This window comes from Oncorhynchus nerka, linkage group LG26 (assembly GCF_034236695.1).
Source record: "Oncorhynchus nerka isolate Pitt River linkage group LG26, Oner_Uvic_2.0, whole genome shotgun sequence".
Taxonomy (NCBI): Eukaryota; Metazoa; Chordata; class Actinopteri; order Salmoniformes; family Salmonidae; genus Oncorhynchus; species Oncorhynchus nerka.
Window position 1 is genome coordinate 1636744 of NC_088421.1, and position 27958 is coordinate 1664701.

General features: G+C 44.2%; 1 protein-coding gene across 1 annotated transcript in view; it reads right to left on the minus strand.

Annotated features, from left to right (window-relative positions):
- LOC115109976 (ATP-sensitive inward rectifier potassium channel 12-like) overlaps window positions 1-27958 on the minus strand; it is a 61190-nt gene that overhangs the window by 31489 nt on the left and 1743 nt on the right. The gene's annotated exons all lie outside the window — the stretch shown is intronic.

The following is a 27958-nucleotide window of genomic DNA, read 5'->3' on the forward strand; positions in this document are numbered from 1 at the left end:
TTGATGCATTTGCATTTGGAGTCTGTTGCTGTTAACCCTCAATATGAAGTCCAAAGAGCTGTCACTGCCAGTGTGAAGCAAGTTTGGAAAATCTAAGCAAACCCATCAGCAAGATAGCAAAAACATTAGCTGTGGCCAAATCAACTATTTGGTACATTCTTAAGAAAGAACACACTGGTGAGCTCAGGGACACGGAAAACAGAAGACCACGGAAAACAACGGTGGTGGATGACAGAATAATTATTTCCCTGGTGAAGAAAAACCACTTCACAGGTGGCCAGATCAAAAACACCCTCTAGGAGGTAGGCGTATCTGTGTCAAAGTCAACAATCAAGAGAAGATCAGAGTAAATACAGAGGGTTTACCACAATATGTAAACCATTGGTAAGCCTCAAAAACAACCAGATTAGAGTTTTTGCCCAAAAACATCTAAAAAAGGATGTACAGTTTTGGAACAACATCCTATGGACAGATGAGACAAAGCTCAACTTGCACCTTAATAATGGGAAGAGAAGAGTATGGAGAAGGGAGGAACTGCTCATGATCCAAAGCATACCACTTCATCTGTGAATTATGGTGGAGGTAGTGTTATGGCGTGGGCATGTATGGTTGCCAATGGAACTGGTTCCCTTGTATTTATTGTAGATGTGACTGCTGACAAAAGCAGCAGGGTGAATTATCAAGTGTTTAGGGCTATATTATCTGCTCAGATTCAGCCAAATGCTTCAAAACTCATTGGACGGCACTTCACAGTGCAGATGGACAATGACCTGACGCATACTGTGAAAGCAACCCAATACTTTTTTAAGGCAAAGAAGTGGAAGGTTCTGCAATGGCCAAGTCATTCCCCTGAGCTGAATCCAATTGAGCATGCATTTCACTTGCTGAAGATAAAACTGAAGCCAAAATGCTCCAAGACAGCTGCAGTAAAGGCCTGGCAGAACACCACCAGGGAACAAACCCAGCATCTGGTGATGTCTGGCGGTTCCAGATTTCAGACAGTCATTGACAGCAAATGATTTCCTACCAAGTATTAAAACTCACATTTATGATTATGTTAGTTTGTCCAATTACTTTTGAGCCCCTAAAATGTATAAAAATGGTTGTTATTCCTACACGGTTCATACAATAATTTTGACAAAACCCTTAAATTAAAGATATAAGTCTACATTTAAATCACATCTTGATTGCTTCCTTTCAAATCCATTGTGGTGGCGTACAGAGCCAAAATGATGGACATTATGTCACTGTCCAAATACTTATGGACCTGACTGTATGTTAATGTAGGCACTTTTCTGTGATTCTCAATGTTTTTTTTATTGCTTTACTATGAGGCTTAGTAGAGGTAGACATGACAGTAATATTTATGTTGGAGCTGATAGTGCAGGGTGAATTGCACACAGTGGGCTTCCTACTAGGGCAAACCGCCTCATTGCTTACAGTATAACTCAGGTTCATAGGCACATGATTACTGCTGACAATAGTCGTTGCATTGACAGGCATTCTGGGGAGTTAGAGGATCATAAATTAGGTTACTTACATTATGACTTCACAACACCCCTGGGACAATGTACATTTGCAGCATACTACGACAACCCAGCGACACAATGGTAGGGATTAAGTGAGCAGGGCTTGAGTCACAGATAAATAATCGTCTCAACTTGGCCTTGAAATACGCAGACAAGGTCCAGGCACCAAGATGACTTGGATGGACTCTTTAAAAGTTATGCTAACAGAGCTACAGTAGTATTTTAGCCAGATGTGTAATGCCAGTAGCCTCCTTAATCTTTCTCAGCCGCGGCCCAGCGATGGTACAGGGCCTGACATAATTGGCCTATTTTTGGAGTCTTTCAAAGCTAGAATCAGTTCTCTAAAATCCAGTTTCATTAGTTCCGATCTAACATTCCTAATGTCATTTGACCCCACATGAACTATGACAGCATCAGCCCCCGGCAGCTGTCGTAGAACGGTAAGAAGCAGACTTGTAATGTAATCATCCTCCAGGAAAGCACAGGGTTTTGGCCCCGGAAACCAAAATATTTTTTCACCATAGTGCTGCCAATGATGACAGCTGGTGAAATGGCAGAGGAGTTCCAGACATTTAATCGCCTCGAATGGTTTAGGAGGCCCGCCGTAGAGTCCATCATGGCTGATAAAGGGGCCGAAGTTCAGACACCCTCACAGTCTGATAAGGGGGGGAGCTGGGAAGATCTTAACCCGAGGTAGGATCCCACCTCCAAGGCCACAGGGATCCTTAATGTCTGGATTGGGCTTTGCAAAGCCAAATAAGCCTCGTTCACCATAGGCTTACAGCAACTGACATGTTTCCATTTATTTACTTAACTAGGCAAGTCAGTTAAGAACAAATTCTTACTTACAATGACAGCCCAGTAACAGTGGGTTAACATCACATTTTTCCTTGTCAGCTCAGGTATTCAATCTAGCAACTTTTCAGTTACTGGCCCAACACTCAAACCACTAGGCTACCTGCCATCCCATTGCTGGAGAATGGGATTGGAGCCTGTGGCATCCGCTAGGTCCTCTAAAAGTGTCAGTCCTGTTCCATTGTCCACAGACAGGGGAGACTTGTCCTGTGAGAGGTCCCTGTGAAGGACTGGCCAGTCAGTCAAAGAGTGGTAACAGGGCGGTGATACTCTCAACATATCGAAACGACATCCAGCCTGAGGTGTAGAGAAGGAGAAGGTAGTCGGCCATGGCTTTCTCTGCAAGTTGTGCAACGCCGAGATTTGCTTGCTTAGGGTAGACAGCTCGGTCCTACAGTCCTCCTTAGTTCTTGCATTAAATATCCGGTCGGTAATGGGGAGGCCTCCATGAGAAGAGGTAGTCCCAAATTGGGAAAATCAAAGCAGCTATCTTCGTTAGTTGATGGCTAGCAGCTTTAGCTAGCAGCTAAGGTTAAGGTTAACAGCTGTCAAGCAGGTTTCAAACTGTCTGTTAAGTGGGACTCTGGGACAAGAAATTGCAGTGTTAGCTGTTAAGAGCTTACCACGGAGGCGCAGATTTTTTTTTTTACCCATGCTATAGACGGCTATCGGTCTGCTAATACAGGACTGGGAAAGACACAGTGAAGTACTTTTTTGAACAATTACATGTTTTCATGCATATATTTCCCCCCCCCCCGATTCCCCCCCCCCCCCCGCTCCCCTACTACCCGCGGCTAAGCCAGGGAGGTTTTCCAATGCCTTGCAAAGAACGGCACTGATTGGTAGGTGGATATAGTAAATAAATAAAGCAGACTTTGAATATCCATTTGAGCATGTTGAAGTTATTTCACTTCTTGGATATAGGGGGCGCTCTTTTAATTTTTGGATAAAAAAAAACGTTTCCTGTTTTAAACAAGATATTTTGTCACGAAAAGATGCTCGACTATGCATATAATTGACAGCTTTGGAAAGAAAACACTCTGACGTTTCCAAATTTGCAAAGATATTGTCTGTGAGTGCCACAGAACTGATGCTACAGGTGAAACCAAGATGAAATTTCAAACAGGAAGTGCCCCAGATTTTGAAGGCGCTGTGTTTCAATGAGTCCTTATATGGCTGTGAATGGGTCACGAATGAGCTTAGACTTTCTGTCGTTTCCCTATAGTGTCGACAGCATTGTGACTTATTTGTAGGCATATCATTGGAAGATTGACCATTTTACACTACATATACCAGATGGTTGCTTGGTGTCCTCCGTCGCAATTATTGCGTAATCTCCAGCTGCGTGTATTTTTCTGTTTGCTTCCGAGGACAAACCCAACTGCCACAAATTATTTATCATCGAATAGATATGTGAAAACACCTTGAGGATTGATTCTAAACAACGTTTGCCATGTTTCTGTCGATATTATGGAGTTAATTTGGAAAAAAGTTTGGCATTGTCATGACTGAATTTCCGTTTTTTTTTCTTAGCCAAACGTGATGAACAAAACGGAGTGATTTCACCTACACAAAAAATATTTTTGGAAAAAATGAACATTTGCTATCAAACTGAGAGTCTCCTCATTGAAAACATCCGAAGTTCTTCAAAGGTAAATTATTTTATTTGAATGCTTTTCTTGTTTTTGTGAAAATGTTGCCTGCTGAATGCTAGGCTTAATGCTATGCTAGCTATCAATGCTCTTACACAAATGCTTGTGTAGCTATGGTTGAAAAGCATATTTTGAAAATCTGAGATGACAGTGTTGTTAACAAAAGGCTAAGCTTGTGAGTGAATATATTTATTTCATTTCATTTGCGATTTTCATGAATAGTTAACGTTGCGTTATGGTAATGAGCTTGAGGCTATGATTACGCTCCCGGATACGGGATTGCTCGACGCAAGAAGTTAATTAAACTTTGGATGGTGTAACAATACTCCCAGTCACTACAAAAATACAGGTGTCCTTCCTAACTCTCAGGGATATCACCATGAGGCCAATGGTGACTTTAAAACAGTTTCAGAGTTTAATGGCTGTGATTGGAGGCAACTGAGGATGGATCAACAACATGGTAGTTACTCCACAATTACTAACCTAAATGACAGAGTGAAAAGAAGGAAGCCTGTAAGGAATAAAAATATTCCAAAACATGCATCCTGTTTGCAATAAGGTACTAAATTAAATCTGTGAAAAATGTGGCAAATAAATTAACTTTATGTCCTTGTCATGTTCTGACCTTTATTTATTTTGTTTTGTCTTTATTTAGTATGGTCAGGGCGTGAGTTGGGGTGGGCAGTCTGTGTTTGTTTTTCTATGTTTGGTTTCTGTTTCGGCCTAGTATGGTTCTCAATCAGAGGCAGGTGTCGTTAGTTGTCTCTGATTGAGAATCAAATCAAATCAAATTTTATTTGTCACATACACATGGTTAGCAGATGTTAATGCGAGTGTAGCGAAATGCTTGTGCTTCTAGTTCCGACAATGCAGTAATAACCAACAAGTAATCTAACTAACAATTCCAAAACTACTGTCTTATACACAGTGTAAGGGGATGAAGAATATGTACATAAAGATATATGAATGAGTGATGGTACAGAGCAGCATAGGCAAGATGGTATCGAGTACAGTATATACATATGAGATGAGTATGTAAACAAAGTGGTATAATTAAAGTGGCTAGTGATACATGTATTACGTAAGGATGCAGTAGATGATATAGAGTACAGTATATACGTATGCATATGAGATGAATAATGTAGGGTATGTAACATTATATTAGGTAGCATTGTTTAAAGTGTCTAGTGATATATTTTACATCATTTCCCATCAATTCTCATTATTAAAGTGGCTGGAGTTGAGTCAGTGTCAGTGTGTTGGCAGCAGCCACTCAATGTTAGTGGTGGCTGTTTAACAGTCTGATGGCCTTGAGATAGAAGCTGTTTTTCAGTCTCTCAGTCCCAGCTTTGATGCACCTGTACTGACCTCGCCTTCTGGATGATAGCGAGGTGAACAGGCAGTGGCTCGGGTGGTTGTTGTCCTTGATGATCTTTATGGCCTTCCTGTAACATCGGGTGGTGTAGGTGTCCTGGAGGGCAGGTAGTTTGCCCCCGGTGATGCGTTGTGCAGACCTCACTGCCCTCTGGAGAGACTTACGGTCGTGGGCGGAGCAGTTGCCGTACCAGGCGGTGATACAGCCCGCCAGGATGCTCTCGATTGTGCATCTGTAGAAGTTTGTGAGTGCTTTTGGTGACAAGCCGAATTTCTTCAGCCTCCTGAGGTTGAAGAGGCGCTGCTGCGCCTTCTTCACGATGCTGTCTGTGTGAGTGGACCAATTCAGTTTGTCTGTGATGTGTATGCCGAGGAACTTAAAACTTACTACCCTCTCCACTACTGTTCCATCGATGTGGATAGGGGGGTGTTCCCTCTGCTGTTTCCTGAAGTCCACAATCATCTCCTTAGTTTTGTTGACGTTGAGTGTGAGGTTATTTTCCTGACACCACACTCCGAGGGCCCTCACCTCCTCCCTGTAGGCCGTCTCGACGTTGTTGGTAATCAAGCCTACCACTGTTGTGTCGTCCGCAAACTTGATGATTGAGTTGGAGGCGTGCGTGGCCACGCAGTCGTGGGTGAACAGGGAGTACAGGAGAGGGCTCAGAACGCACCCTTGTGGGGCCCCAGTGTTGAGGATCAGCGGGGTGGAGATGTTGTTGCCTACCCTCACCACCGCTTGGAGGGTCAATGTTGTTATCTGACGCAATACGAAACATATCCCAGTCCACGTGATGGAAGCAGTCTTGGAGTGTGGAGTCAGCTTGGTCGGACCAGCGTTGGACAGACCTCAGCGTGGGAGCTTCTTGTTTTAGTTTCTGTCTGTAGGCATTGATCAACTAAATGGAGTCGTGGTCAGCTTTTCCGAAAGGAGGGCGGGGCAGGGCCTTATATGCGTCGCGGAAGTTAGAGTCGCAATGATCCAAGGTTTTTCCACCCCTGGTTGCGCAATCGATATGCTGATAAAATTTAGGGAGTCTTGTTTTCAGATTAGCCTTGTTAAAATCCCCAGCTACAATGAATGCAGCCTCCGGATAAATGGATTCCAGTTTGCAAAGAGTCAAATAAAGTTCGTTCAGAGCCATCGATGTGTCTGCTTGGGGGGGAATATATACTATACGGCTGTGATTATAATCGAAGAGAATTCTCTTGGTAGATAATGCGGTCGACATTTGATTGTGAGGAATTCTAAATCAGGTGAACAGAAGGTTTCTTTCATCACACCATGTCTCGTTAGCCATAAGGCATACGCCCCCGCCCCTCTTCTTACCAGAAAGATGTTTGTTTCTGTCGGCGCGATGCGTGGAGAAACCCGCTGGCTGCACCGCCTCCGATAGCGTCTCTCCAGTGAGCCATGTTTCCATGAAGCAAAGAACGTTACAGTCTCTGATGTCCCTCTGGAATGCTACCCTTACTTGGATTTCATCAACCTTGTTGTCAAGAGACTGGACATTGGCGAGAAGAATGCTAGGGAGTGGTGCACGATGTGCCCGTCTCCGGAGTCTGACCAGAAGACCGCCTCGTTTCCCTCTTTTACGGAGTCGTTTTTTTGGGTCGCCGCATGGGATCCATTCCGTTGTCCTGGTTGAAATGCAGAACACAGGATCCGCGTCGCGAAAATCATATTCTTGGTCGTACTGATGGTGAGTTGACGCTGATCTTATATTCAGTAGTTCTTCTCGACTGTATGTAATGAAACCTAAGATGACCTCGGGTACTAATGTAAGAAATAACACGTAAAAAAACCAAAAAACTGCATAGTTTCCTAGGAACGCGAAGCGAGGCGGCCATCTCTGTCGGCACCGGAAGAATCATACTTAGGTAGCCTGGGATTCACTGTTGGTTTGTGGGTGTTTGTTTCCGTGTGTGTGTTTGTCGCCACGCGGTACTGTTTCGGTTTTTGTAGATTTCACGTTATCGTTTATTGTTTTTGTTCGAGTGTTCATTTGTCTTTATTAAAAACATTATGGACATTACGCCCACCCAGACCCTCCCCTATAGGTTCAGGTTTTGGGGGGGTGGGGGGGGGGTACTGTCACATTCTGACCTTTATTTCCTTTGTTTTGCCTTTATTTAGTATGGTCAGGGCGTGAGTTGGGGTGGGCAGTCTATGTTTGTTTTTCTATGTTTGGTCTCTGTTTCGGCCTAGTATGGTTCCTCCTCTCTAGCGCTGCCAGAGTCTCCCGTCTGTCCTGAGCCGCTAGAGTATCCCGTCTGTCCTGAGCCGCCAGAGTCTCCCGTCTGTCCTGAGCCACCAGAGTCTCCTGTCCTGAGCCGCCAATCTCCCGTCTGTCCTGAGCCGCCAGTCTCCAGTCTGTCCTGGGCCGCCAGAATCTCCCCTCTGTCCTGAGCCGCCAGAGCTGCCAGTCTGTCCTGAGCCATCAGAGGCGCTAGTCTGTCCTGAGCCGCCAGAGCCGCCAGTCTGTCCTGAGCCGCCAGAGCCGCCAGTCTGTCCTGAGTCGCCAGAGCCGCCAGTCATCCAGGAGCCACCAGAGCCGCCAGGAGCCGCCAGAGCCGCCAGCTAGCCAGGAGCCTCCAGTGCCGCCAGCCAGCCAGGAGACGCCAGAGCCGCCAGTCAGCCAGGAGCCGCCAGAGCCGTCAGCCAGGAGCCGTCAGAGCCGTCAGTTAACCAGGAGCCGCCAGCCAGGAGCTGCCAGAGCCGTCAGTCAGCCAGGAGCCGCCAGAACCGTCAGTTAACCAGGAGCCGCCAGCCAGCCAGGAGCTGCCAGAGCCGTCAGTTAGCCAGGAGCTGCCAGAGCCGTCAGCCAGCCAGGAGCTGCCAGAGCTGTCAGTCAGCCAGGCAATGCCAGAATCGCCCTTCACTCCGGAGCTGCCGGAGTCTCCCACCTGTCCGGCGCTGCCGGAGTCTCCCGTCCGTCAGGCGCTGCTGGAATCTCCCGTCCATTTGGGACTCATGGCTAGGGTTCCTAGTCGGAGGTCGGCAGCGAGGGTCGCCGCTCATAAGAAGCCACGGGGGCGGTTGAGGAGGCGGACAAAAACTGTGGTGAAGTGGGGTCCACATCCTCGCCAGAGCCGCCACCACGGACAGACGCCCACCCAGACCCTCCCCTATAGGTTCAGGTTTTGGGGGGGGGGGGGGGGGGGTACTGTCACATTCTGACCTTTATTTCCTTTGTTTTGCCTTTATTTAGTATGGTCAGGGCGTGAGTTGGGGTGGGCAGTCTATGTTTGTTTTTCTATGTTTGGTCTCTGTTTCGGCCTAGTATGGTTCTCAATCAGAGGCAGGTGTCGTTAGTTGTCTCTGATTGAGAATCATACTTAGGTAGCCTGTGTGTGTTTGTCGCCACATGGTACTGTTTCGGTTTTTGTAGATTTCACGTTATCGTTTATTGTTTTTGTTCGAGTGTTCATTTGTCTTTATTAAAAACATTATGGACACTTTCCACGCTGCATCTTGGTCCGATCCTTACTTATTCTGCCGTTACAGTCCTGAATACAAGTCATTATGTTTGGGGCAAATTCAACACAACACATCACTGACTACCACTTTTCATATTTTCAACCATGGTGGTGGCTGCATCATGTTCTGGGTAGGCTTGTCATCAGCAAGGTCGAGGGAGTTTTTAAGGATAAAAATAAATGGAATTGAGCTAAGCACAGGCAAAATCCTCAAGGAAAATCTGGTTCAGTCTGCTTTCTAATAGACACTGGGAGGCAAATTCACCTTTCAGCAGGACAATAACCCAAAACACCCAAAACCCAAGGCCAAATATACACTGGAGTTTTGTACCAAGACGACATTGAATGTTCCTGATTGGCTTACATACAATATGTGGAATAAGTCAAGAGGTATGAATATTTTCTGAAGACACTGGAGTTGCACTGGAATTGCTTAACAATGAATGTTCCTAAGTGGTTCTAGTTACAGTTTTGACTTAAATCGGCTTGAAAATCTATGGCAAAACTTGAAAATGTCTGTCTGACAATGATCAACAACCAACTTGACAGAAATTGAGGAATTTTTTAGAGAATAATGGGTCCCGCTTAAAATTACATGCAGCTTATAGAGGCTTCATAAAGACATCCTAAATGTGTTACAAATCATCTATAACTGTATGCCATGATTTTTTATAAATGTTGCATAACTGTGAAACAACCACCAATGTCAAATGTGACATAACCCACTCTGACAAATATGGCATAAACTTGTGCTTTATAAAGGGTGGCAAAAGCACCACTTAATAATAAAGGGCCAATAAATCATATTAAACTGAGGATTCACAACCCTATCATGCATATTGGTAGAGCATTGCAATGGCAGGATATTGGGTTCGATTCATGGGACCACCCATATGTTAAAATGTATTTACGCATGACTGTAAGTAGCTTTGGATAAAAGTGTCTGCAAAAATGTATATATTATATTTCACTAAAATATTCCTAGGATGGCCCAACCTCTTTCCCTCTTGGGTGCATAGACAATATTGGACCTGACCTCAACTTCCCCAAAATGCTGTGCTGCAGGATGACACACACTCTAAAGTGCAGTCATGCACAGCAAAATAAATGGTTGGTAGGGCCTTTTAAAATCTGCCAACTTCTTTTTTTTCCAAATTCCTTTTTCTTGGTTTCGTATTTCCAGGCTTCGGGTTTCCGTCCTTTTTTCTGGGTTACCCCATTTATTCACACTCATTTAATAGAAAAACAACAACATTGGATTTATTTGTTCACAAGAATGCTTAAACCACATCAGGGGATGACTTTTGAAGTCAAAAGAAATTTAGATTTTTGAGTGTAGTTGCCCTTTAATTCAGTGAGCATGCCCAGCACTGTTGTTTGGCTAGCAGGTTTTCTGTAGTGCAGCAATCGCACATGTGATGTGATGCAGCCGCCAGTGGAATGGCTGGAGTAAAAGGTCAGCAACACTGTATTATTCAGAGCCCCATGAAATGACACCATGTATACAGTTTACAGACCCTACTGAGTATTCCCATACTTTTACTGCTGCACCCAGAATAGTTCCTGCTCTAAGCCAATATGCAGGGGGACAACTTTGGTTTTAGAAGTGGGGGAGCATATTTGTATTTTTGTTTTAATTCTCCAGTAGGATAAACACTCCAAACAGCCTACCCGACCGCTTGGAGGCGTCCGCATGGTCCTAAAGCACACCCGTGAGTCCTTTTGTGTCCCACTCAAATGATAAATCTTGAGGACAAGGGGACATATATATATATATATATATATATATATATATATATATATATACAGTGGGGGAAAAAAGTATTTAGTCAGCCACCAATTGTGCAAGTTCTCCCACTTAAAAAGATGAGAGAGGCCTGTAATTTTCATCATAGGTACACTTCAACTATGACAGACAAAATGAGATTTTCTTTCCCAGAAAATCACATTGTAGGATTTTTAATGAATTTATTTGCAAATTATGGTGGAAAATAAGTATTTGGTCACCTACAAACAAGCAATATTTCTGGCTCTCACAGACCTGTAACTTCTTCTTTAAGAGGCTCCTCTGTCCTCCACTCGTTACCTGTATTAATGGCACCTGTTTGAACTTATCAGTATAAAAGACACATGTCCACAACCTCAAACAGTCACACTCCAAACTCCACTATGGCCAAGACCAAAGAGCTGTCAAAGGACACCAGAAACAACATTGTAGACCTGCACCAGGCTGGGAAGACAATCTGCAATAGGTAAGCAGCTTGGTTTGAAGAAATCAACTGTGGGAGCAATTATTAGGAAATGGAAGACATACAAGACCACTGATAATCTCCCTCGATCTGGGGCTCCACGCAAGATCTCACCCCGTGGGGTCAAAATGATCACAAGAACGGTGAGCAAAAATCCCAGAACCACACGGGGGATGAATGACCTGCAGAGAGCTGGGACCAAAGTAACAAAGCCTACCATCAGCAAGGGCGTTGAAGATGAAACGTGGCTGGGTCTTTCAGCATGACAATGATCCCAAACACACCGCCCGGGCAACGAAGGAGTGGCTTCGCAAGAAGCATTTCAAGGTCCTGGAGTGGCCTAGCCAGTCTCCAGATCTCAACCCCATCGAAAATCTTTGGAGGGAGTTGAATGTCTGTGTTGCCCAGCAACAGCCCCAAAACATCACTGCTCTAGAGGAGATCTGCATGGAGGATTGGGCCAAAATACCAGCAACAGTGTGTGAAAGCCTTGTGAAGACTTACAGAAAACATTTGACCTCTGTCATTGCCAACAAAGGGTATATAACAAAGTATTGAGATAAACTTTTGTTATTGACCAAATACTTATTTTCCACCATAATTTGCAAATAAATTCATTAAAAATCCTACAATGTGATTTTCTGGATTTTTTTTCTCATTTTGTCTGTCATAGTTGAAATGTACCTATGATGAAAATTACAGGCCTCTCTCATCTTTTTAAGTGGGAGAACTTGCACAATTGGTGGCTGACTAAATACTTTTTTGCCCCACTGTATATATACAGTGAGTAAAAAATTTTACTTGATCCCCTGCTGATTTTGTACGTTTGCCCACTGACGAAGAAATAATCCGTCTATAATTTTAATGGTAGGTTTATTTGAACAGTGAGAGACAGAATAACAACAAAAGAATCCAGAAAAACGCATGTCAAAAAGGGAAATAATTATTTGACCCCTCTGCAAAACATGATTTAGTACTTGGTGGCAAAACTGTTGTTGGCAATCACAGAGGTCAGACGTTTCTTGTAGTTGGCCACCAGGTTTGCACACATCTCAGGAGCGATTTTGTCCCACTCCTCTTTGCAGATCTTCTCCAAGTCATTAAGGCTTCGAGGCTGACATTTGGCAACTTGAACCTTCAGCTCCCTCCACAGATTGTCTATGGGATTAAGGTCTGGAGACTGGCTAGGCCACTCCAGGACCTTAATGTGCTTCTTCTTGAGCCACTCCTTTGTTGCCTTGGCCGTGTGTTTTGGGTCATTGTCATGCTGGAATACCCATCCATGACCCATTTTCAATGCCCTGGCTGAGGGAAGGAGGTTCTCACCCAAGATTTGACGGTACATGTCCCCGTCCATTGTCCCTTTGATCTGGTGAAGTTGTCCTGTCCCCTTAGCAGAAAAACAACCCCAAAGCATAATGTTTCCACCTCCATGTTTGACGGTGGGGATGGTATTCTTGGGGTCATAGGCAGCATTCCTCCTCCACCAAACACGGCGAGTTGAGTTGATGCCAAAGACCTCCATTTTGGTCTCATCTGACCACAACCCTTTCACCTAGTTGTCCTCTGAATCATTCAGATGTTCATTGGCAAACTTCAGACGGGCATGTGTATGTGCTTTCTTGAGCAGGAGGACCTTGCGGGCGCTGCAGGATTTCAGTCATTCATGGCATAGTGTGTTACCAATTGTTTTCTTGGTGACTATGGTCCCAGCTGCCTTGAGATCATTGACAAGATCCTCCCGTGTAGTTCTGGGCTGATTCCTCACCGTTCTCATGATCATTGCAACTCCACGAGGTGAGATCTTGCATGGAGCCACAGGCAGAGGGAGATTGACAGTTATTTTGTGTTTCCTCCATTTGCGAATAATCGCACCAACTGTATTCACCTTCTCAACAAGCTGCTTGGCGATGGTCTTGTAGCCCATTCCAACATTGTGTAGGTCTATAATCTTGTCCCTGACATCCTTGGAGAGCTCTGTGGTCTTGGCCATGGTGGAGAGTTTGGAATCTGAATGATTGATTGCTTCTGTGGACAGGTGTCTTTTATACAGGTAACACGCTGAGATAAGCGAAGGTAACACGCACCCTTTAAGAGTGTGCTCCTAATCTCAGCTCGTTACCTATATAAAAGACACCTGGGAGCCAGAAATCTTTCTGATTGAGAGGGAGTCAAATTCTTATTTCCCTCATTAAAATGCAAATCAATTTATAACATTTTTGACATGTGTTTTTCTGGATACTTTTGTTGTTATTCTGTCTCTCACTGCTCAAATAAACCTACCATTAAAATTATAGACCGATCATTTCTTTGTCAGTGGGCAAACGTACAAAATCAGCAGGGGATCAAATACTTTTTTTTTTCACTGTATATATATCTATATATATATCTATATACATTACATTTACATTTAAGTCATTTAGCAGACGCTCTTATCCAGAGCGACTTACAAATTGGTGCTTTCACCTTATGACATCCAGTGGAACAGCCACTTTACAATAGTGCATCTAAGTCTTTTTAGGGGGGGTGGGGGTGAGAAGGATTACTTTATCCTATCCTAGGTATTCCTTAAAGAGGTGGGGTTTCAGGTGTCTCTGGAAGGTGGTGATTGACTCCGCTGTCCTGGCGTCGTGAGGGAGTTTGTTCCACCATTGGGGGGCCAGAGCAGCGAACAGTTTTGACTGGGCTGAGCGGGAACTGTACTTCCTCAGTGGTAGGGAGGCGAGCAGGCCAGAGGTGGATGAACGCAGTGCCCTTGTTTGGGTGTAGGGCCTGATCAGAGCCTGGAGGTACTGAGGTGCTGCTCCGTAGGCAAGCACCATGGTCTTGTAGCAGATGCGAGCTTCAACTGGAAGCCAGTGGAGAGAGCGGAGGAGCGGGGTGACGTGAGAGAACTTGGGAAGGTTGAACACCAGACGGGCTGTGGCGTTCTGGATGAGTTGTAGGGGTTTAATGGCACAGGCAGGGAGCCCAGCCAACAGCGAGTTGTAGTAATCCAGACGGGAGATGACAAGTGCCTGGATTAGGACCTGCGCCGCTTCCTGTGTGAGGCAGGGTCGTACTCTGCGGATGTTGTAGAGCATGAACCTACAGGAACGGGCCACCGCCTTGATGTTAGTTGAGAACGACAGGGTGTTGTCCAGGATCACGCCAAGGTTCTTAGCGCTCTGGGAGGAGGACACGATGGAGTTGTCAACCGTGATGGCGAGATCATGGAACGGGCAGTCCTTCCCCGGGAGGAAGAGCAGCTCCGTCTTGCCGAGGTTCAGCTTGAGGTGGTGATCCGTCATCCACACTGATATGTCTGCCAGACATGCAGAGATGCGATTCGCCACCTGGTCATCAGAGGGGGGAAAGGAGAAGCTTAATTGTGTGTCGTCTGCATAGCAATGATAGGAGAGACCATGTGAGGTTATGACAGAGCCAAGTGACTTGGTGTATAGCGAGAATAGGAGAGGGCCTAGAACAGAGCCCTGGGGGACACCAGTGGTGAGAGCGCGTGGTGAGGAGACAGATTCTCGCCACGCCACCTGGTAGGAGCGACCTGTCAGGTAGGACGCAATCCAAGCATGGGCCGCGCCGGAGATGCCCAACTCGGAGAGGGTGGAGAGGAGGATCTGATGGTTCACAGTATCGAAGGCAGCCGATAGGTCTAGAAGGATGAGAGCAGAGGAGAGAGAGTTAGCTTTAGCAGTGCGGAGTGCCTCCGTGATACAGAGAAGAGCAGTCTCAGTTGAATGACTAGTCTTGAAACCTGACTGATTTGGATCAAGAAGATCATTCTGAGAGAGATAGCGGGAGAGCTGGCCAAGGACGGCACGTTCAAGAGTTTTGGAGAGAAAAGAAAGAAGGGATACTGGTCTGTAGTTGTTGACATCGGAGGGATCGAGTGTAGGTTTTTCAGAAGGGGTGCAACTCTCGCTCTCTTGAAGACGGGAGGGACGTAGCCAGCGGTCAGGGATGAGTTGATGAGCGAGGTGAGGTAAGGGAGAAGGTCACCGGAAATGGTCTGGAGAAGAGAGGAGGGGATAGGGTCAAGCGGGCAGGTTGTTGGGCGGCCGGCCGTCACAAGACGCGAGATGTCATCTGGAGAGAGAGGGGAGAAAGAGGTCAGAGCACAGGGTAGGGCAGTGTGAGCAGAACCAGCGGTGTCGTTTGACTTAGCAAACGAGGATCGGATGTCGTCGACCTTCTTTTCAAAATGGTTGACGAAGTCATCTGCAGAGAGGAGGAGGGGGGAGGGGGAGGAGGATTCAGGAGGGAGGAGAAGGTGGCAAAGAGCTTCCTAGGGTTAGAGGCAGATGCTTGGAATTTAGAGTGGTAGAAAGTGGCTTTAGCAGCAGAGACAGAGGAGGAAAATGTAGAGAGGAGGGAGTGAAAGGATGCCAGGTCCGCAGGGAGGCGAGTTTTCCTCCATTTCCGCTCGGCTGCCCGGAGCCCTGTTCTGTGAGCTCGCAATGAGTCGTCGAGCCACGGAGCGGGAGGGGAGGACCGAGCCGGCCTGGAGGATAGGGGACATAGAGAGTCAAAGGATGCAGAAAGGGAGGAGAGGAGGGTTGAGGAGGCAGAATCAGGAGATAGGTTGGAGAAGGTTTGAGCAGAGGGAAGAGATGATAGGATGGAAGAGGAGAGAGTAGCGGGGAGAGAGAGCGAAGGTTGGGACGGCGCGATACCATCCGAGTAGGGGCAGTGTGGGAAGTGTTGGATGAGAGCGAGAGGGAAAAGGATACAAGGTAGTGGTCGGAGACTTGGAGGGGAGTTGCAATGAGGTTAGTGGAAGAACAGCATCTAGTAAAGATGAGGTCGAGCGTATTGCCTGCCTTGTGAGTAGGGGGAAGGTGAGAGGGTGAGGTCAAAAGAGGAGAGGAGTGGAAAGAAGGAGGCAGAGAGGAATGAGTCAAAGGTAGACGTGGGGAGGTTAAAGTCGCCCAGAACTGTGAGAGGTGAGCCGTCCTCAGGAAAGGAGCTTATCAAGGCATCAAGCTCATTGATGAACTCTCCGAGGGAACCTGGAGGGCGATAAATGATAAGGATGTTAAGCTTGAAAGGGCTGGTAACTGTGACAGCATGGAATTCAAAGGAGGCGATAGACAGATGGGTAAGGGGAGAAAGAGAGAATGACCACTTGGGAGAGATGAGGATCCCGGTGCCACCACCCCGCTGACCAGAAGCTCTCGGGGTGTGCGAGAACACGTGGGCGGACGAAGAGAGCAGTAGGAGTAGCGGTGTTGTCTGTGGTGACCCATGTTTCCGTCAGTGCCAAGAAGTCGAGGGACTGGAGGGAGGCATAGGCTGAGATGAACTCTGCCTTGTTGGCCGCAGATCGGCAGTTCCAGAGGCTACCGGAGACCTGAAACTTCACGTGGGTCGTGCGCGCTGGGACCACCAGATTAGGTGGCGCGGCCACGCGGTGTGGAGCGTTTGTATGGTCTGTGCAGAGAGGAGAGAACAGGGATAGACAGACACATAGTTGACAGGCTAGAGAAGAGGCTACGCTAATGCAAAGGAGATTGGAATGACAAGTGGACTACACGTCTCGAATGTTCAGAAAGTTAAGCTTACGTAGCAAGAATCTAATTGACTAAAATGATTAAAATGATACAGTACTGCTGAGGTAGGCTAGCTGGTAGTGGCTGCGTTGTTGACTTTGTAGGCTAGCTGGCAGTGGCTGCGTTGTTGACACTACACTAATCAAGTCGTTCCGTTGAGTGTAAAGTTTCTACAATGCTGCTATTCGGGGCTAGCTGGCTAGCTAGCAGTGTTGATTACGTTACGTTGCGTTAAAAGAACGACAATAGCTGGCTAGCTAACCTAGAAAATCGCTCTAGACTACACAATTATCTTTGAAACAAAGATGGCTATGTAGCTAGCTATGTAGCTAGCTACGATCAAACAAATCACACCGTTGGGACTGTAATGAAATGAAATGAAAATGTGATACTTCCTGTGGAGCGAAGCGGAATGCGACCGGAATGCGAAAGTTCTATTCAGTAGACGTTGGCTAGCTGTTGGCTAGCTAGGAGTGACTCCTACGTTAAGGACGACAAATAGCTGGCTAGCTAACCTCGGTAAATTAAGATAATCACTCTAAGACTACACACTCTAAACTACACAATTATCTTGGATACGAAGACAGCAAAGACAACTATGTAGCTAGCTAACACTACACTAATCAAGTCGTTCAGTTGAGTGTGATAGTTACTACAGTGCTACGGTAGACGGTGAACGTTTGCTAGCTGGCTAGCTGCTGGGCAGATAGGAGGACGATGAAATACGATAATTACGCAATTATCACTCTAAGACTACACACTCTAAACTACACAATTATCTTGGATACGAAGACAGCAAAGACAACTATGTAGCTAGCTAACACTACACTAATCAAGTCGTTCAGTTGAGTGTGATAGTTACTACAGTGCTACGGTAGACGGTGAACGTTTGCTAGCTGGCTAGCTGCTGGGCAGATAGGAGGACGACGAAATACGATAATTACGCAATTATCTTTGATACAAAGACGGCTATGTAGCTTAGCTAAGAAGAAATTGCTAAGATTAGACAAATCAAACCGTTGTACTATAATGAAATGTAATGAAATGTAATGAAAAGTTATACAACCTGCAGACCGAAGCAGACCGAAGCGCGGATATATACATTTACGGACATATTCAATCAATCCCTATACCAGTCTGCTGTTCCCACATGCTTCAAGAGGGCCACCATTGTTCCTGTTCCCAAGAAAGCTAAGGTAACTGAGCTAAACGACTACCGCCCCGTAGCACTCACTTCCGTCATCATGAAGTGCTTTGAGAGACTAGTCAAGGACCATATCACCTCCACCCTACCTGACACCCTAGACCCACTCCAATTTGCTTACCGCCCAAATAGGTCCACAGACGATGCAATCTCAACCACACTGCACACTGCCCTAACCCACCTGGACAAGAGGAATACCTATGTGAGAATGCTGTTCATCGACTACAGCTCGGCATTCAACACCATAGTACCCTCCAAGCTCGTCATCAAGCTCGAGACCCTGGGTCTCGACCCCGCCCTGTGCAACTGGGTACTGGACTTCCTGACGGGCCGCCCCCAGGTGGTGAGGGTAGGCAACAACATCTCCTCCCCGCTGATCCTCAACACGGGGCCCCACAAGGGTGCGTTCTGAGCCCTCTCCTGTACTCCCTGTTCACCCACGACTGCGTGGCCACGCACGCCTCCAACTCAATCATCAAGTTTGCGGACGACACAACAGTGGTAGGCTTGATTACCAACAACGACGAGACGGCCTACAGGGAGGAGGTGAGGGCCCCCGGAGTGTGGTGTCAGGAAAATAACCTCACACTCAACGTCAACAAAACTAAGGAGATGATTGTGGACTTCAGGAAACAGCAGAGGAACACCCCCCTATCCACATCGATGGAACAGTAGTGGAGAGGGCAGAGTTTTAAGTTCCTCGGCATACACATCACAGACAAACTGAATTGGTCCACTCACACTGACAGCGTCGTGAAGAAGGCGCAGCAGCGCCTCTTCAACCTCAGGAGGCTGAAGAAATGGCTTGTCACCAAAAGCACTCACAAACTTGCACAATCGAGAGCATCCTGGCGGGCTGTATCACCGCCTGGTACGGCAACTGCTCCGCCCTCAACCGTAAGGCTCTCCAGAGGGTAGTGAGGTCTGCACAACGCATCACCGGGGCAAACTACCTGCCCTCCAGGACACCTACACCACCCGATGTTACAGGAAGGCCATAAAGATCATCAAGGACATCAACCACCGAACCACTGCCTGTTCACCCCGCTATCATCCAGAAGGCGAGGTCAGTACAGGTGCATCAAAGCTGGGACTGAGAGACTGAAAACAGCTTCTATCTCAAGGCTATCAGACTGTTAAACAGCCACCATTGAGTGGCTGCTGCCAACACACTGTCATTGACACTGACCCAACTCAGCCACTTTAATAATGGGAATTGATGGGAAATGATGTAAATATATCACTAGCCACTTTAAACAATGCTACCTTATATAATGTTACTTACCCTACATTATTCATCTCATATGCATACGTATATACTGTACTCTACATCATCGACTGCATCCTTATGTAATGTATCACTAGCCACTTTAACTATGCCACTTTGTTTACTTTGTCTACATACTCATCTCATATGTATATACTGTACTCGATACCATCTACTGTTTGCTGCTCTGTACCATCACTCACTCATATATCCTTATGTACATATTCTTTATCTTCTTACACTGTGTATAAGACAGTAGTTTTAGAATTGTTAGTTAGATTACTTGTTGGTTATCACTGCATTGTCGGAACTAGAAGCACAAGCATTTCGCTACACTCGCATTAACATCTGCTAACCATGTGTATGTGACAAATAAAATTTGATTTGATTTGATTTGATTTTAATATTTATATATTGTATACATATGTATTGGAACATATTTTGAAACCCACATTGTTATGCAAATGTAACTTATATATGAATAAAATATAAACAAATATAAATTACTGTTAATGCTTAGACAAGTTTTCATATATCATGAATGGTTATTGGCACTTTTCTAATACTACATGAAGGCTTTCATTTTGAACATTTCCAAAATTCCTGACCAGGAAGTAGTTTCTTAGTGTCGCTAACAAGAAGCTTGTATTGTGCTGCCACTGGACAGCGAAAAACAGACAAGTTAACTTGTATTTATTGTAATTTAAATGAGTTTGTAGTAGTTAAGTGTTGAGTTAGATTACTTACTGTAGCTACCTCAATCGTTGTTTCAAATAATTTCAGTGACTTCACAGTATTCCTATCTAGCTCAGCAAAATACAAATCCCGTTAAATACAGCCATGTCTCATAGTCACATCATGAGATTTGTAAATCAAAGAGGAATATAATAATACTAATTGAATGGAGTTTCCCAGCTTCCCATGTATTGTAGAGTTTCTGGCGCAGCACAGAAATGCCCTTATCCAGATGATGTGACAAAGGCATTTCCTAACAGACCTGCTAACATTCTTTATTGTTACTTTAAGGTTGGAACCAACATGCAATACCTCCAGCAGGAAGAGATGCAAGAACCACAGTCCTGTGTAATGTTCCATGTACACTATATTACCAAAATTATGAGCACACCTGCTCGTTGAACACCTCATTACAAAATCATTGGCATTAATATGGAGGTGGTCTCCCTTTATCTGCTATAACAGCCTTCACTCTTCTGGGAAGGCTTTCCATTAGATGTTAGAACATTGCTGCGGGGACTTGCTTCCATTCAGCCACAAGAGCATTAGTGAGGTCGGGCACTGATGTTGGACGGTTAGACCTGGCTCGCAGTTCGCGAGCCAAAGTTGTTCAATGGGGTTGATGTCAGGGCTCTGTGCAGGCCAGTCAAGCTTTTCCACAACGATCTCGACAAATCATTTCTGGACAGACCTCGCTTTGTGCATGGGGGCATTGTCATGCTGAAACAGGAAAGAGCATTAAGATTTCCCTTCACTGGAACTAAGGGGCCTAGCCCCAACCATGAAAAAGAGCCCCAGACCATTGTTCCTCCTCCCCAAACCTTACAGTTGGCGCAATACATTTGGGCAGGTAGTGTTCTCCTGGCATCCGCCAAACCTAGATTCGTCTGTCGGACTGCCAGATGGCGAAGAGTGATTCATCACTCCAGAGAACACGTTTCCACTGCGCCAGAGTCCAATGGCGGTGAGCTTTACACCACTCCAGCCGACGCTTGGCATTGCGCATGGACATCTTAGGCTTGTGTGCGGCTGCTCGGTCATGGAAACCCATTTCATGACGCTCCCGACTAACAGTTATTGTGCTGAAGTTGCTTCCAGAGGCAGTTTGGAACTCGGTAGTGAGTGTTGCAACCGAGAACAGGCAATTTTTATGCGTTACACACTCCAGCACTCTGCGGTCCCGTTCTGTGAGCTTGTGTGGCCAACCACTTCGAGGCTGAGATGTTATTGCTCCTAGACATTTCCACTTCACCATAACAGCACTTACGGCTGACCGGCAGCTCTAGCTAGGCATAAATGTTAAGAGGTGACTTGTTGGAAATGTGGCATCCTATGACGGTGCCACGTTGAAAATCACTGAGCTCTTCAGCAAGGTTATTCTACTTCCAATGTTTGTCTATGGAGATTGCATGGCTGTGTGCCTGATTTTATACACCTGTCAGCAACCTTGTGGCTGACATAGCCAAAACCACACATTTTAAGGGAGTCCACATAATTGTGTATATATAGTGTAATTGCATTGCTGGACTTTTTGAAACGTAATGTTTTTGTATTTTTTTCAGTTCTGCCCACACATTTTCTATGGGATTGAGGTCAGGGCTTTGTGATGGCGACTCCAATACCTTGACTTTGTTGTCCTTAAGCCATTTTGCCACAACTTTGGAAGTATGCTTGGGGTCATTGTCCATTTGGAAGATCCATTTGCGACCAAGCATTAACTGCCTGACCGATGTCTTGAGATGTTGCTTCAATATATCCACGTAATTCTCCTCCTCGTGATGCCATCTATTTTGTGAAGTGCACCAGTTCCTCCTGCAGCAAAGCACCCCCACAACATGATGCTGCCACCCCCGTGCTTCACAGTTGCGATGGTGTTCTTCTGTTTGCAAGCCTCCCCCTTTTTCCTCCAAACATTACGATGGTCATTATGACCAAACAGCTGTATTTTTGTCTCATCAGACCAGGGGACATTTCTCCAAAAAGTACGATATTTTTCCCCATGTGCAGTTGCAAACCGTAGTCTGGCTTTTTTATGGCAGTTTTGGAACATTGGCTTCCTTGCTGAGCAGCCTTTCAGGTTACGTCGATATAGGACTTGTTTTACTGTGGATATAGATGCTTTTGTACCTGTTTCCTCCAACATCTTCAAAGGGTCCTTTGCTGTTGTTCTGGGATTGAAATGCACTTTGCGCACCAAAGTATGTTCATCTCTTGGAGACAGAACGCGTCTCCTTGCTGAGCGGTATGACAGCTGCGTGGCCCCATGGTGTTTATACTTGGGTACTATTGTTTGTACAGATGGACGTGGTTCCTTCAGGCGTTTGGAAATTGCTCCCAAGGATGAAGCAGACTTGTGGACGTCTACAATTTTTTTTCTGATGTCTTGGCTGATTTCTTTTGATTTTCCCATGATGTCTAGCAACGAGGCACTGAGTTTGAAGGTAGGCCTTAAAGTACATCTTCAGGGACACCTCCAATTGACTTAAATTAGTCAATTAGTCAATCAGAAACTTCTAAAGCCATGACATAATTTTCTGGATTTTACATCACTTTTATAAGCTAAACATAATTTAAAGTGGGACCGAATAGGGTCCAAATATTATGGAATCCAAGTGTGCAACACACTTAGACTTACCCAGAAAGACTCACAGCTGTAATCGCTGCCAAACATGTATTGACTCAGGGTGTTGAATACTTAAATTAAGATATATTACGGTTTTAATTTTCTTAATTGTTTTACAAATGTTAAAATTGTTCTTTACTTGGACATTATTTTGTGTAGTTCGCTAACAAAAAAGGACTTTTTATTCGTTTTAATCCGTTTTATCCCATTTTGTAACACAACAAAATGTGAAAAAATGTAAAGGGGCGTCAATACTTTCTGAAGGTACTATCTGTTCCAAAGTAAGATTGATAAGTGATGAGACACTCGTTATGCTTTGTCAACACAAATGGCATCCTATTCCCTATTTAGTGCACTACTTGTCATCACAAGTAGTGCACTAAAGTAGTGCACTATTTGTCATCACACCCCACCACTAGCCAGATGCTCTTTACACGTAGTTCATAGCTTGGAAGCATCATCGTCTACATAATTGGGTTTCCCACCGCCGTGCACCGAAACCTGATTGATTCGTTAGGAAGGCGCTTGTGACTCCGATACAGCCAGCTGGTGTTGGAAGCTGGCAGGTTTGGGGCAGAAACAAACTGTGAAACGGGAGGGAGGGAGAGGTGGAAGGGTGGAAGGGGGTTTACATGTGTGTCCTGCTATTGCTGTAAACTAAGAGGGAAAGAGAGCACAGAGCTGGTCTTGGTATGGTGTCGGATGGTGGTGGTGATGACAGACAGCAACAGAACACACACTAATTTAACTGTCCAAACAACTGTCCAAAAGTACACATACTGTACACGTTCTATTAAACATGGTGAAATATGAAGTGGCACACTCATTAAATGTTAATTGTATGAAACAGACAGACATTTTTACAATGATTTTAAATTCTGTGAAGGTCTCAGAAATATTTGGAAGCTGTATGTAATGAATTCCACTTACATTTGTATCTGAAAAATCTGTCAAGTAAATACTTGTCTATTCGATCTAGAAATCATTATGTACAGTCATTTGATTGATATTGCAACTGCCACTGTAAATGAAAGACAATTAGAACAGCTCATGGGGTAAGTTTTGCCCTGAATCAGATAGACTCCAAATAAACCACCTTGTTGATCTCAAGCTATACAGTGATTCAGTAATCACACATTTTTTTACCAGATGATCAACTAAAACTACAATAAATGACTAAATGTAAGCATGGCTGTTTCTGTTGATCCATTGATTTGAACTGAATCCCCATTCAGACCAGCTGACACCTAGGAATAGAGAAAGGATTATATATTTTTCATTTAACAAGGTCAACTAAGTCAGTTAATTAAGAATAAATTCTTATTTACAATTATGGCCTACCCCAACCAAACCCTTCCCCGGACAACAGTGGGGCAATTGTGCAACGCTCTATAGGACTCCCAATCACAGTCGGTTGTGATACAGCCTGGAACAGCCTCGAACCAGAGTCTGTGGTGACACCTCTAGCAGTGAGATGCAGTGCCTTAGTCCTCTGCGCCACTCGGGAGCCACAATATGATTGGACCTGAACACATGTGTATTACAGGACACATAGTGCTGGTACATGGCATTTTCAGGTACTTATTTCAACTTCTGATGTAACTAACAGCCATTTGCTTATTTCAGTGATCAAACAAAATAGTTGTGAGTGAGTAATAAGGCCGTCATTGAAAATAAGAATTTGTTCTTAACTGACTTGCCTAGTAAAATAAAGGTACAATTTTTTTTTTAAATAGTGGGAAAAAATGCATGATACATCAACTTTATTTTGATTATTCATCTTTCAACGAGCTAAACAAAAAAAAGTATGTATTGTTATTTACTCAAAACTTTGGATCTGCCATTTATATAGGATTGGTTAAAACATGCTAATAATGGTCCTCTGAGTATATCAAAAAACGTTTGGTGTACCTCCACTGGTATGCCATCCAGCCCTGGAGTTTTCCCAGACATAAAGGCTTTAATTGCATCAAGAAGTTCCTCCTCTGTAATTTGGCCTTCACATGAGTCTTTCTGTACAGATGTTAATTTTACATTATTAATATAAATAAAATCCATATAATTAGCTCGGTTAGTGGAGATGGAGGAGACAAACGAAAAGTACTTTACTTTCTCTTTCAAAATATTGTTCAGTGAATCATGAGTGACTCCATCATTTGGAAGAAGTTTCAGTAAAAAAAAATTGATGTCATTTCTATGTTGAAGATTGAAAAAGAATTTGGTGCATTTTCCCCCATATTCCATCCAGTTCACTTTATTTTTCATAATATATTACACTGTATCTTTGTTGAATAAGTTCCTCCATTAATTTGAGTTTTTCCTCTACTTACTCTGAGACTCTATGGTAGCCTCTGTCCTAGTTAAAAACAAGTTATCATCCAGTAGGTTTTGATTCAATTTCCAATGTTCTCGCCGACGTGGAAATTCTGTAAGAGTAATATGTATGCCAATTATGTGATGGTCCGACCGCATTCTGTCTCCAATCAATACTTTTTAAACTTTTGGTGCCAGAAAGGAATGACATAAGAAAGTAATCAAGATGACTAGCTTGTTTAAGCCTCCTCCATGTATATCTCACTAGGTCTAGGTCAGGGTATTTAAGCCTCCGTATATCCACTAATTCCAATATATCCATGACATTCATGATTTCCTTAAATGCCTGAGAGTGATAGTTTGTAGTGTGATTTCCTTTACAGTTCATAAAGGTATTTAAAACCGTATTATATTCTCCCACCAAAATAATGGAGCCTTGTGTTGCTTGTAGGGTTGATACATTTTCAAAGAAGCATGGCTCATTATTATTTAGACCGTATAGGTTAATAAGCCATATCTGTCCAATAACATATTTAAAATCATCCATCTACCTTGAGGATCTGTTTGGACAATTTGCACATTTGGATCAAAATTACTGTTAATTAAGATCATCACCCCTTTTGAATTTCTTTACACCAGTCCTTTTTTTCCACAAAACTTAATCTAAAATTGTTGAATGAGTTTCCTGTAAACAATAGATAATATATTCCTTCTATTTTATCCAGGTAAATACTGATCTTCTTTTCTTATTATCTGCTAAGCCATTACAATTATAACTGGCTATACTTATTTCACCAATTACCATAATGAGACACAAGTTTCAATTCTATTTATCATAATATATGTTTGTAAACGTACCATTAAAAAGTAACATGATGATTGAGTGTCTATATAGCTGTACCATGATATTTGTATTGCTACTAAATAAACTCCAATTGGTCCCCACTATTCCACCCGCTAAAACCCCTCCTCATCCCAAGTTGGGTTGTCATCCCAATGACGGACAGACCATCCCCAACCACCCGGATCCCATGGCCCTGGAGAGACCGTGACCATCCTTCGAAAGACCACACAGTGCCACCCACAGAACAGAAGCAGATCAACCGCCAAAAGCATTTCCATTGCCCTCACCTCGATTTGTATTACATATAGCTATTAAAAAATAAATGTATTTAAAAAAAAATCCCGTTTCTCTTCATTTCCATTAGCTATTCATATTTGTAGTAATCTAGGCAGTTTATGTAAAGGTTTGTTAACTCTTACCAGTATTACAAAAAATTACATTTAGAAAGCAATTATTATTTTTGTGATTCATCCTATATTGTCCCTAACATCTAACATACACACTGACACACCCACACAAACACTCAGACACTCATATACACTCAACCCCTTTCCCTCACAAACAACCATACACTCAGATGCTCAGCAGTTGCACCATCACCGAGCCCATCTCAAGTGTATATAGGTTCAGAATTTTTGTGAAATAGCACAGCTACAAATATATGGAAAATGGAAATCAAAGTGGATGGACATCAGAAACAGAGGAAGGCCAGGACTAAAAACAAACAAGATATATATATTGTAAAATAATTGTGTCTGTAAAATGTGTATAGTATGTATAAGCTGAAAGCAGAAGCCTAAGTGTTATTGTTTATTAGTTTACCCCAATTGGGGGAGCGGTGGTAGGGTTTGTGGGGAATAATAAAGGAAGTTATATTCAAAAAACTGTGTATGTGTATATATGTATATATATGTGGGTATGTACATATAGGTGTATATGTATGAATGTTTATATATATATGAATGAAAGAATGACGAATGAATGAATTAAATTTTATTTTGGTGTCAAATCGCCAATTGGAAACCCATTACCTATGGGATTAATTGGCACATAAACAAGCTCTTCTAGGCAGAGTTCCTCTGTCCAGTGTATGTGTTCTTTTGCCCATCTTAATCTTTTCTTTTTATTGGCCAGTCTGACATGGCTTTTTCTTTGCAACTTTGCCTAGAAAGCCAGCGCCCCAGGAGTCGCCGCTTCACTGTTGACGTTGAGACTAGTGTTTTGCGCATACTATTTAATTAATTCGTTATGTCCTTTCCTCTTTCATTTCACCACAATACTGACCTGTTTCAATACGCAGACGCAATATCCCTGAACTCACCTGTTTTAATACGCAGAGAGACAACATCCCTGATCTTACCTGTGCACATAGCAATCTCTTGCTAGGTAGGTTATATATAATATATCTCTCACACACGAATTCACCCTTAATCAAACAAAAGGCTCTCAATTTGGGTTTATAATTAATCACCTCCACCCATTTAATTTCATATTGCATCAACAGTTGTTTTGTAATCACATCTATGTCTCCCTTAATTCGGTTTTCATACAGATATTCACAGTCGGACTGTTGAAAAAGGTCAGACATTTCAGTTGCCCAGGCTCCCACTATGGGTAGATCCCATTGAAAAACTTTACTAGCTATTCTGGCAGTTGGCATTCCAAAGTCCATTCATGCACACCTTCCATCTCACCTATATGTATGTGGGTATGTGTATGTACACTATGTATATATATATATAAAAACTGTACCCCAAAAAGATATGGGGGATTGGAAATGATGCAGACAATTACATTGATGGAAGCAACAATCTATCTGTAATATTAAAGCTGATCCATCCCCTATGTTTAAAATAAATAAATAAATATATATATATATATATATATATATATGTAGGGGCCTCCCGGGTGGCGCAGTGGTCTAAGGTACTTCATCACAGTGCTAGCTGTGCCACCAGAGACTCTGGGGTTGAGCCCAGGCTCTGTCGCAGCCAGATGCGACCGGAAGGTCAATGGGGCGACGCACAATTGGCCTAGCGTCGTCCGGGTTAGGGAGGGTTTGGCATGTAGGGATATCCTTGTCTCATCGTGCACTAGCGACTCCTGTGGCGGGCCGGGCGCAATGCACGCTGACCAGGTCGCTAGGTGCATGGTGTTTCCTCCGACACATTGGTGCGGCTGGCTTCCTGGTTGGATGCGCGTTGTGTTAAGAAGCAGTGCAGCTTGGTTGGGTTGTGTTTCGGAGGACGCATAGCTCTCGACCTTTGTCTCTCCCGAGCCCGTA